Below are 12,383 nucleotides of genomic sequence, written 5' to 3'. Positions count from 1 at the left end.
AAGTAGGATTTCTCTGTTAGACAGTATCATTGTCACAACTGATGCTCTGAAATTGTTGGTTTGATGGCAGAATAAGTCTTTCTGTTTTGCTCGTTGTTAAAGCAGTGTTGTTGTATACAGCTACATTTTTGTGCCTGGGTTTTAGAGCTTAAAATGATTTTCATTATACTTGTCTTTTTTTGTCCGATTGTTTAATTGCTATAGGTTTTGTAACATTCTAAAAGCTTTCAATTAACATTTGTAAACATTTACTATTCGAGCACAACCACAGGAGGGGGAGAAAGAGACCTACCATCAAGGGCAAACAGGGAAGACGGAAGATCCCCTGAAAGACACTCGGATAAGCATGACGATGAAAGAGAAAAGGCGAATTTATCTGCCTGGCTTGGAGAGGATGAGAGGTTGAAACGAACGAGGGGAGAGAGAGGGAAGAACAAGATAAGTGTAGTGAGGAAGAGGTAGAAAATGAAGCTGGAATGGAACAAGAGGAAGAGTATCAGATAACAGGAAGAGTGACACTAATACCATCAATAAAAAGAAAGAAAGATAGCGAGCTTCAAGAAATAAGCGTACGGATGGGGAAGATGGAAGAAAGATTGGAAGACAGCCGCTTAACAATGGAAGAGCTGAAGGAGCGGATGCAAGCACATGCAGAAGAAGAACTGGAAGAAACAAGGAGGAGACTGGAAAAGTTGGAAATAGATGTAAAAGAGAATAAAAGTCTGCATAAGCAAATATTTCAGAAAGTGCATGGACTAGAGCACTCGCAAAGGGAGTTGGCCGAACTGAGTCAGGTAAGAATTAAAGAAAATGAAGAAGAACTGGTCCAGCTCCACCAGGTGTTAAGAGAAGCACGCAGTAATCTGGAGCAAAGAGTGGACAAAGCCCGGCAGACGATGAGAGAATTACGGGACCAGTTAATAGAGGAAAAGAAAGAAAGAACAAAGAAAATGGTGCCGCACATGTCTATGACATTGAGATCTGCTACGCATAGACAAGGGGCGAATGAAGAAGATACTGAGGAATGGCCCCAGGAAGACAGTGAAGAAGGGAAAGGTGATAGGCAGCCGACAATGTCATCCCAGATGCCAGTGATAATAAAAGGAAATGATGTGGCCTATGTCGTCATGGTCATTCATGGACCTAACATCATTAATCGGCAGACTGCCAAGCATTTGTGAAGGAGCTCAAAAATGGATCACACGGTTGAGGAGCAAACAATGGGACAAGTTCTGGCATTGGGAGATGTCAAGGCAATATTGTCTCAGTCGCTGGGTAAGGCCAAAATGATTGAAATTTTTCACAATGTAGACCTATGAAGAGAGGCAGTGGGACAGAAATATTATCCAAGCCCATTCAGGACCCACCGTAATCAATTCTGGCGCTCACTAAGAGAGTCATATCCGATACGAGCAGATCCAGGAAGAGTGGAAAAATTTAAATTAGAAGAGAATGAAAGTGTAGCAGAGTTTGTACTGAAGCTACAAAAGACATGGAGAGAAGAGATGGGAGGAGCATGGGACGAAACAGCAGCAAGTCAAACCCTGTTCCGCATGATGATAAAGAAAGCTCTTCCAATGGAGGTCCAAGATCAACTGGACACAGTAGTGGGACTGAATACAATGGCTTGGCCCACCTTCGAGGATAATGTAATTCATTATGTGGAGCTGCACAGACGAAGACAAAAAGAAGCAAAGAAGGCAGCTCAAAGCCTGGTAATGCAGCTCCACAAGGCCCAGCTGAGTGAGCTGGCCCGCACCAAACAAGAGAATCCGGAAAGGAAGGAAACCAGCAGCACCCCCTGTGGCTCAGCCTGCAACTCCGGTGCCACAGCCAGCAGCCATGACACAAACCATGCCAGTGCAGCAGATGCAACCTGCTTATTATGTGCCTGCACCAATGGTAATGTACCCCCCATTTCAACAGTACTCACCCCAGAATCGGGGATGGGTCAGGGACGTGGGGGCTCATCCGGGCACGGTCGAGGAGGAGGAGCATTCCAGCAACCGTTGAGAAGAAGGGCTCCGATGAATGAAGGAGGAAGAGGATGTTGGGTATGTCAAGACCTTAGTCACCGGAAACGGGATTGTCCATTTGCCTACCAACAGGAAATGGTACCCCCAAGAGGAGGTTCACAGCAAAATCAAGGATGGCAAGGCCCAGAAAATTGGATGGGGCCTTGGATGGGGCCTAATCAACAGCCCCAAGGACCAATGAACTTGGGAACAGGTCCTATGGGGTCTCCCCCGGGGAGCATGTGAAGAGGCCCTGAGAAGCCAGAGGGGGAGCTGGTGCAGTGTACCATCTCTCTGCACCCTGCACAGGAACCCATCGTCTCAGTAATAGTGGGAGGACAAATTTGCTCAACATTCTTGATCGACACAGCAACAGTACGTCATGATGGAGACAAAATTGGAACTATGTTCAATGGACAAGGTGTATTGGTTGGAATTAAACATGCACAGTGGAATAAGGGATCTGTATGCACAGTGGAAATCCTGGCTCCTTAAAATGCAGCCCGATTGTCAAGAAAGCAGGGAACCATGGCACTGCACAATGATGTATGATGAAGAAGGACAAAACGAAGAATATGAGGCCATGTGGGACGAACAGGTGGCAATGACACAGTACACTCTGAAGATTATAAACCTCATAACAGGACCTCAAGGGGTAGCTGCAACTTGAACAGTGGTACCAGATTCCAGATTGCTGCTCCTCATGTCTCCCTGCTGATTGGGCAAAGTTTTGAATCAAAAGAATTAGGACCAATGGTGAGGGAAGCGAGTCAGGTAACAAAGTGGACACAGATAGATTCAATTCAAGATTCAAGATTCAAGAAGCTTTATTGTCATTTCAACCACATACAGCTGACACAGTACAGAGTGAAATGAAACAACGTTTCTCCAGGACCTGGTGCTACATAAACATACAACAACAAAGTTCAACACAAAACAACACCAGAGCTAGGACAGAAGTTTGTCTTAGCCACGTAAAGTGCACAGTGTGCAGCTAGGTGCAAACAGAGCATAGACAAGACAGAGCAAAAGACAATAAATACAAGAAAGACAACACAAAAGAACACAGGACACTTAGTGCCGAAAAGAAAGAAAAGAACATGTGTACTGGAATGTAAGTGAAATAAAATAAGATAAAGTGAAATGATGTAAAAAAAAGTATTGTGCAAAAATACACAGCAGCGGTTGAGGTAGTGCAAATAGAAATAAACATAAATATGACTATAGCAGCAGATGACAGGTAGAGGTAGTGCAATAAGTAATGAACAATATAAATTATGTGTGTGCGTGTCCACACAGTCAAGAGGGAGTGTGTGTATCTGTGTGTGAGAGAGACAGAGAGTTGATATACAGTTCAGTCCTGAGTGAGAGTGTGTGTGTGTGTGAGAGAGTGTAGAACAGTTCAGTCCTGAGTGAGAGTGTGTGAGAGTGTAGAACAGTTCAGTCCAGGGTGTTGAGGAGCCTGATGGCTTGAGGAAAGAAACTGTTACACAGTCTGGTTGTGAGGGCCCGAATGCTCTGGTACCTCTTTCCAGATGGCAGGAGGGTGAAGAGTGTGTGTGAGGGGTGTGTGGGGATCAGCCACAATGCTGTTGGCTTTGCGGCTGCAGCGTGCGGTGTAAATGTCCGTGATAGAGGGGAGAGAGACTCCAATGATCTTTTCAGCTATGAACATAGATACACAGAGATAGGACAGGGAGTCAGTATATCTCTAAATAGAAAGTTTCTCAGAATAGAGCAGGTAGCGGTAGATGAGGTGAAGCCACAGACTGTGCTCATAAGCAGGGCCGAGAATGTGAGGATAAAAAAGAGCAAGATGAAACAACTGCCCCAATGGGCAGAAGAGCAGGAGCTCACAGAGGAAGAAAGGGGGGAAGCATTAGCGCAAGTGCCAAACCAGTTATGGACCAAACATCAGACAGATGTAGGGCTAGTGAAGTCAGCAGGTCTAGTTAAGATACAGCTTAAACCAGGAGCACGGTTGCCATATCACAAACAGTATCCCTTGTCGAAGGAGGCAATAGTGGGGATAAAGTCAACAACTGAGGGACTAGCGGAAGCAGGAGTTCTGGTCCCAACAAAAAGTCAGTGCAACACTCCCATTTTTCTGGTCAGAAAACCAAATTCTGATAAATGGAGGCTGGTCCATGATTTGCAATCAGTAAACCACGTGGTAATAGCTGAAGACCCAGTAGTCCCAGATCCACACACCCTCTTGTCCAACATTCCAGAAGGATCAAAATGGTACACAGTAATTGATCTATGCTCAGCATTCTTTAGTGTCCCATTGCACCCAGATTCGCAGTTTCTGTTTACTTTTACCTATGGTGGACAGCAGTATACATACACAAGGCTATTGTAAAAGTCCATCAGTTTTCAACCAAGTTCTGGCTCGAGATCTGGCCAATTTGGATGTGTCCAGCACAATACTGCAGTATGTGGATGATCTGTTAATCTGCAGTCAAACTATGAAACTAAACTAAAGACTTCGAGAACTTACTTCGCTAAAAACTTACTCGCTACCACAGCCTCAGGCATTGGCGCTGCTTAATTATCATGCATGACCTGCCCCAGGCTACAAAGACCTCGAAAACATTTCTCTCAGGTTTTATTTTTTCCTGAAGGCTTGCAGCGTGCAGCACGGTCACGTGACACGCGCCTTCTTAAGCGCGAGGCAGCGCTGGTTTCCTGTTGGTGTTTATCGTCTCTACACGGTGTCATGCTTTGACTGCGTGTTAATCTCCTATTTTTCCATCAGCAAAGTAAAGGAATACTTTTTATTCTGCCCGTGACAAGGTGAGTACGATTACAACTAGCAGTTTAACACTCTATATTAACTCATCGGGCAGATTTCAATCTTATATCTGCTTATTATTTGCCAATTCGTTCCCATACGTAACATTTGTATTGATTTCAATCCTAAGCAAATCCTGTAGCGTGTATTTTCGCCGTGTATTCTATGTGGGCTCTTTGCACACACGTGTGTTTAGCTGTGTATTCTCCGTGGTCTCTTGCACACACGTGTGTTTACACTGCTGCGTTTGTCTCGACTACATTACTAAACACGACTTGTGTGTAAGCAGCCTGCTCTGTCGATCATTCACTTCAATATTGCTCCATTCTGATGATATAGAGTTCCCCATTCGTAGATATTTCTCCTTTCCTCTCCCATGCCTTTTTGGGAGAATTGGGATCCTGATGTTCAATCTCAGTGTGTGCTTACGAACTGTAAGATTAGTTTGGAAAGATCTGGACATTCCCTATATATATATATATATATATATATATATATATATATATATATATATATATATATATATATATATATATATATATATATATATATATATATAAATATAATATATATAATATTATATATATATATATATATATATATATATATATATATATAATATAATTATATATATATATATATATATATATATATATATATATATATATATATAAAATAATTTATATTTATAAAATAATTTACATTTATATTTATATATGTATATGTGTGTGTATATATGTAAGGGAAGTTTAATCTTCCTGTTTTTCCAGGTACCCAAGACTCCGTGACTAGAAGTCTGTTGTTTTTAGACATTGCCTTATTCTCAGAGCAGAGCATAGCCTTTAACAATGTACTTTTTTTCTGTGTCTGTTAGTTTAAGGTGAATGCAGATTTAATATTAGCACGAGAATGTAACGATGAAAATGTGAAAAGTAAAAAAAAAAAAAAAAAATTAAAGTGAAATTATTTCCTAGGGTTGAGGAGGAATCCTGCAAAGGAGAGAAGGCACAGACTGACTAAAATGAAACAGGAACCGATTCTAGGATTTTACTCCTACACTGACTCAGTTAAACCCAAGCCTTAAATCTAATGGGAAAGCCTGACGCTTCATTGAAAGCTACAGAGATCATATAGAGCGCTGAGACCGCCTCCAAATACTGACGCGCAAACATAAAAGTGCAGTTCTCACACTGGGCCTCATTTATCAGTCGTCTGTGTAAATGTTTAAGAAAGAAAACAAACTAAATATTTCCGAAGAATTTACAAAAAAACTTTGGAAATGCTGGCTTTCTTTCATAGTTGTGTGCCTATATTGATGAATCCCAATCACCTGTAAGTGATCAGATGCATGCATGGCACAAAACTCCATGAGAGACAGCAAAAAAGTCTCTCAGTTGTAGGAGTGAAGATTATTTTAATTTGTGTCTATGCCAATAAGAACGTTAATTTTAGTTAACTGTCTAAAAGCACCTGAGAACTAAAATCGGACTAATTAAGATGTATAAATGAGGCCCGTTGTCGGCACTGTTGAGGGAAACAGGGATCAATTACCATCAATCAAACTTAACCCCATGTTAGAGCACCTTCCCCCCATCAGCAGAGAAGAGAGAGAATTTAGAGGCACTGTGTCAGGATCATGTAATTAGGATTAACATTGCCTAGGAGAGACCCAAAAATGAACTGAGAAAGCAGAGAGGCAGCTACACTGATAAGCAAAGGGGGAAAAAACACATGCACGCACACAGGAGTAAGGTTTAGGATGAGCATTTTCGTTGATAAAACACATATAAATTTCTTTACATGGTAAGTTTTTTTGTTTGTTTGTTGGTTTTCTTTTTTGACATGGTGCTTTTGTTAACTTGCCAGGGCCACTGTGTAGCTTGAGTTCTCTTGGACGAAGTCAAGAATGGAGATGTTTGTCCTTTGAAAAGAAGGACCATGGGTCTGTGGGCATCAATCGTCTTTAGCAACAAGAGGGCAGGCGAGAAGTCCATTCTTCTTCAGATTTTTAGTGTAAAGAGCGAAGAGGTCTGTGAGAGACTGAGGGATGGAAATGTCACGCTTGTCCAGGAGTAAAAGGTCACCTGGGAACACATAAAAACACGTTGTTAATCCTAAAGACATAAAAAACTAGAGAATGTGCACTTAGGAGTATTAGTGTGTGTGTGTGGGGGGGGCATGATGAGTATTAGGGCTGTCACTTTTTAACCGATATTCGAACATCCGTTCTAACATGAAACGTGAAAAACTCATATTTGAATTATAGTTTGCACTTACGAATATTAATGTGCAGCCTAAGTGTATTAGACAGCTTTTAATTTTGTTCTTTAGCGTCTTATCCAGCAGTGGGTGCCCCAAAAAGTATTGAATGCCATCTTGACCCATGATACAAAAATAGAAGATAACATCAAGCGGTGAAGCTGCCTTGAGCGGACAGTTATGACCCCAAATCATCTAAAAAGCAGCATGTGGAAGTATTTTGTGGTCTACACTGTAGATTGCAACATTAGCCAAGATAAGGCTGTTTGGTGACTTGTTGAATCTTAGGGCTCAACTATTTACTTACCATCACAACGGGGCAGCAGAAATTTGGACAGATGCACAGACACGCCAAGCATACAACCTCATATGACTACATATTAATTTGGTTAGGTTATACAGGGTTTTAATAAAATACTGAACAGAATGTGTTGTGGGAGACTTTTTTGAGAATATTTAAAGATATTTTGAGGATATTCAGACATCCGAATGAGTTGTTTGCAATTTATTTGAACTTTATTTTTCAGAAAGTGACAGCCCTTATGAGTTTGGGAAGATAAGGGACACGACAAAAACAAACAAGGGGTCCAAGGGTTCATAGCATAGTGCAGATTTTCAGAAATACAGTTAACATTAGGAAAATGTTAGGAAAAATCTAGACTTTAAACAAGGTCGAGTTCGAAAGATGAATAAGACTACATCCAAATTTGAGCTTTTGTTTATTTACATCTGTGGAGATTTGTTGAACAACTTTGAACATGGCACCTTGCATACGAACTCAACAGCATTTAAAACATTGGAATGTGTGAGTGACCAGTGTTTCTTGTTGCCCAGATGTGCCCTATTTATTGTTTATTATTTAGAGCTATTCTTCAAATTTACTGATTTGAACTCGAGTTTTTCCAGTGAAGAGAGCAAAAGAGAGCTGTTTATGGGAGAAAAGAATTTTAAAGCTGAGAAAAAAGGAAATCCTTGGTCATTTCCAGGAAAAAAAAGGAAAAGGAAATCCCATAGTCATTACAGCAAAATGGAATGTCCTGAAAAAGAAAGAAACCATGGTCATGGCAGCAGAATGAATTCAGTAGTTTACACCAACCTTTTCTTTGCCAATTTACAAGTGAATTTCATCCAGTCTAATTGGGGAGAATTGCATCATGCAGCAAGGCGATGACACAAAACACAACAATGTCAACACAGCAAAGGACTTCATCATGGAATAAAGTGGAAGGTTTTGGACTGGCCAAGTTAATCACCAGACCTTAACCTAACTGAGCATGCATTTCACCCTCTGAAGAGGAGACGGAGAAACCCATCAAAAACAACTGCAAGAAGCTGCCGTGCAAGCCTAGAAAAGCATCACAAAAGAAGTAGGAATCATATCGGTTGGTTGCTGACTTGATTCAGTTATTGAAAGCAAGGTATATGCTACCATATTATGTTATTTACTTTAATTTAAGCTGTCTTTATTTGTCAAATATACATTACTGCACAGTGAAATTCTTTCTTTGTATAACCCATCCTTGGGGGTTGGGGTCAGAGCACAGGGTCAGCCATGATGCAGCGCTCCTGGAGCAGGGTGGGTTGGGGGTCTTGCTCAAGGGCCCAATGGTGGCAGCTTGGCGGTGCTGTTCAACGGCCCAGAGCCTTAACCACTTGAGCTGCCACCGGTGCTGTTTAATTTATTCCAAGCTTTTTCCTCAACTAAAAAGTGGATGGTCTGCCACCAAAGATTAAGACGTCTAGATGTAAATATCAGGAAAAGATATAATGATGTTGCTTCATTTGTCTTTTCATCTCATACCAAGATTTCTTCAGTGTAAAACAAACACTTTTTTTTGGCTTGACACAGAATATTATGGTGATTGATTGTTTCTCTTCATTTTTTTAATGCAAACATGTTTATACTGGGTGAGAGATTCACCCAGAGCATGTGTATGACTTTGTATATGCTTATTGTGCCATGTTTTGGCTCGCATGCCAATCCTGGTTCTTGAATAGCATGTTTGGCAATTTGGAGAAAGACACTCTGAATATCAGAATCAGAGTGCATTATCACTGATTATGCTCACAAGGATTTTTTTTGGTGCTGGAGAAAAAGTGTACACACAACAAAACATGGAAAACTATATGGACAAAATATTGGGATGCACCTCTTAATTAATGAATTCAGGTGTTATCAGACCCATTGTCACATGTGTATAAAATCAAGCACCGAGCCATGCAGTATGCATTTACACATGTTGGTGAAAAGTAGTTTGCTCCTTCTCATCCAAGCCTGAACAGTCTATATTGTTTATCAGGTTGTTTAGTTTTTGCAAGTAAGTAATAGGTAATTGGAAAAGACCCTGGACCACCCTGGGATGTGTCTGTTAGGAGGGGGACTCCAAACATTTTTTTAGTGGCACCCAACGTGAGGCTTGACAGGCCAGTAAAAGACCCAACAACCTGAACTGGGGTTTCACGCCTATCAGGCTACAGAGGCCAGCCACAGCAGACACCTTATTATTCAAAGTGTTTTATACTTGTCTGTGGCCTGGGGGATTAGGAGTGGCCCCGGGGAAGGTGTGGGTAGCTGACCTCGAGCCAAAAATCAATAAGCAATAATTCAGCTCCTGACTGTAGTCTGGGGATATATGTATGTGTGAGTGTCTAATTGTGTGATAGGAAGTCTCGCGGATTCTGCTATTCATAGATGTAAACAGCATGACCAGATGTGTTGAGATTGATAGTCTGTGAATAGGGAAGTGGAAACTTTTATTAATGGCGGCATGTAAGCCACGAAGGGGAAAACCATGCAGAGTCACCAAGTACTGAGGTTCATAGGTCTCCAACACTCTGCTGATTCCATGCTTCAGCACACAAAGACATTTTGGACAATGCTATTCTTCAAACTTTATGGAAACCATTTGAAGAAGGTCTTTTCTGTTCCAGCATGACTCCAGCACAAAGCAAGGTCCATAAGTACATGGTTGGCAGAGTGTGTGTGGAAGAATTTGACTGGCCCACTCAGAGCCCTGTCCTTGACCCTATCAAACACCTTTTGACATGAACTGTAACAAATATTGCAAACCAGGCCTTCTTATCCAACATCAGTGCCTAAACTCAAGAATCCTCTACTGGATGAATGGGCAAAAATTCCCACAGAAACTCTGCCTGCCCAGAAGAGTGGAAGCTGTTATGGCTGCAAAGGGGAAGACCAACTCTGTATTCATATATACTGTATATACACATTACCTGTTGGTGTAATGCTCAAGTGTCTCAATACTTTTTCCATATAGTGTACATGTGTATGAAGGGGTGTGTACATTACTGATTTAAGGATAATAAACAAAGCAAGCACAGACTGAGTAATAAAATTCTTCATTTTGTTCTTTACACTAAATTTTAGCTGGTTGGCTTGTTAGTGAGCTAGATCATTTCTACCAATCTGGGTGCACATTTTGCATGAGCCAGGTCATGATCATGATTGATTGATTGTTCCACTGCTGCCAGTCTATGTTAGACATTTGTATACTCCTTATTCCTGGCTGTTTTTGATTAATGCTGTAAATACAATGGTAATGGCAACTCATAAATAAATTATAATTTCAGCTGCGATGGAAGTCACTGTTTGCTCATCTTTGCCAGAAGTTTAAAGGATGTGCAGAGAATTAAATCCACGAAGTTCAGGCTGAAAGGTGTTTGATGTAAGAGAGGAGGATCAGTGTATCTTAAATGTGGTTCAGATGTATAACAGTTACATACACTGAAGAGGCCTATTTGTACCCTTAAATTTGGGTATTTTAGTATTTTTTTGTTGTATTCCTTCTTATTTTATCTATTACCTGTGCTTGTGGATACTGCTGGAAGCTGTAAATTTCCCTTTTGGATGAATAAAGTATCTATCTGTCTATCTATCTGTCCATCTATTGATATAAATGCAGGTAATCTGTTTCAGCCACCCAAAAATATTACCAATATGAAGTGTATGTAAACTCTTTGACTGACCCAAGCCAAGTATTCCAGGTCAAGGGTCCTCACAGGAAGTTGTGCCACCAAGCTTGGGCTAAAAATAGAGCAGACCACCCATGCCACCAATCTGTCAACAAAAAAACGCCTGAAAAATCATGTTGCTTTTGGACGCATGCCGAAGGCAGCATTGGTATAGTGGGTTGACTCTTTCGGAACAGCATTCGCTGACTGAAAAAAATTTGCTTCAGTTGGCTTTGCTTGGCTTTCTACTGAAACAAACAAATTTCGTTCGGTTTATTCGTATGCCAACAAAACTTTGTATGCCGATGCAAATTTCTTGCAGAAATTCATGAGGGAGAGCATTCGTATGCTGAGGTTCCACTGTAAGTAAAAGGGAGAAAAGGGATAATCACCCATAATAAAAGATTGCCTAAAAGCCCAGGGAAAGTCTGCTCAGCTGAGAGGAGGCCTGGGGGATATATATATATTTTTTTTTTTATATATGCTGAAATAGGTGTGAACAAAAAATAACTTGTTTAAGGCAAAAACAAAGATAATGGGAACTGAAAGAGCTGAAAACAGAATCTAAGAGAAATTCAAAGAACCAAAAGTAGAATATAAGGGGCATTTTTAGACAGGAAGGAAGTAAAAATAATAGGCCGGATACCAGAAGCACACAGTATAAACCCTGGAGAGTTTCAGGATTGGTCAGATCATTCAGGGTCATCTAAATGATTTGATCTTGGGGTGATTGCTATTTTTGCAAACCTATTTTTGCTTTTCTCACCCATAGCATCTGTAAGTATTGTTTTTGTTAGTGTTCCTTGACTTGAGCAGTTTGGAAGACGTGACCAAACACCCAGTGTTGCTGAGATGTGACCTTTGAGCATAGTATTATGTGCAACGCAGAGCAAATTGCAATCTGTGATGTGCAAAAAGTCCATCTGAATTTTTGAGTGTTATGTGTCAAGTCCAAAAGAAATCTAAGCTCTAGGTGTTGAGGTGGGTGAGAGGTTGAGGGTCCAAATAGCCTATAGGAAGAAGATCCTGCTCATTCTCTCTGTGTATCTCTTCTCTGATTGTGAAAAGAGTCCATTGTTGGGTTGGCTGAGGGATGGCTCAGTGGTGCAGGTGTAGGTCTTTAGCACCTGAGAGTAGCTTAAAGTCCTTTAAGCATCTAAGATTGTAAAGACACTGCCAGACCTTCTTCACCAGGGTGCAATGTGAAACTGTGTGTTGTGAACACTGTACCGGAACCAGGAACGGTTCACTCACTGGTGTCTGTAGATCATAAGTGGTTGGTACATCATCTCCTGCTTTGTGCTGAAGTCCACTATCAACTTTTTTGTTTTGCCGAGATTCAG

General features: G+C 41.0%; 1 protein-coding gene across 5 annotated transcripts in view; it reads left to right on the top strand.

Moving 5' to 3' along the window:
• Window positions 1-4,651: 4,651 nt before the first annotated feature.
• The window catches only part of si:ch211-199g17.2 (uncharacterized), a 56,370-nt gene continuing 48,638 nt past the window's right edge, over window positions 4,652-12,383 (top strand). For 4 of the 5 annotated variants that reach the window (XM_058377664.1, XM_058377665.1, XM_058377666.1 and 1 more), the window contains exon 1: window positions 4,652-4,811. The gene's annotated coding sequence lies outside the window, so the exon portion shown is untranslated. Of the gene's footprint in view, window positions 4,812-6,675; window positions 8,487-12,383 lie in introns of all 5 variants that reach the window. The other variant, XM_058377663.1, reaches the window with a different exon arrangement.

Source organism: Hemibagrus wyckioides, linkage group LG24 (genome assembly GCF_019097595.1).
Source record: "Hemibagrus wyckioides isolate EC202008001 linkage group LG24, SWU_Hwy_1.0, whole genome shotgun sequence".
NCBI classification, from domain to species: domain Eukaryota; kingdom Metazoa; phylum Chordata; class Actinopteri; order Siluriformes; family Bagridae; genus Hemibagrus; species Hemibagrus wyckioides.
Note: the sequence above shows the minus strand (reverse complement) of the source record. Positions and strands in the feature narration are given on the sequence as shown.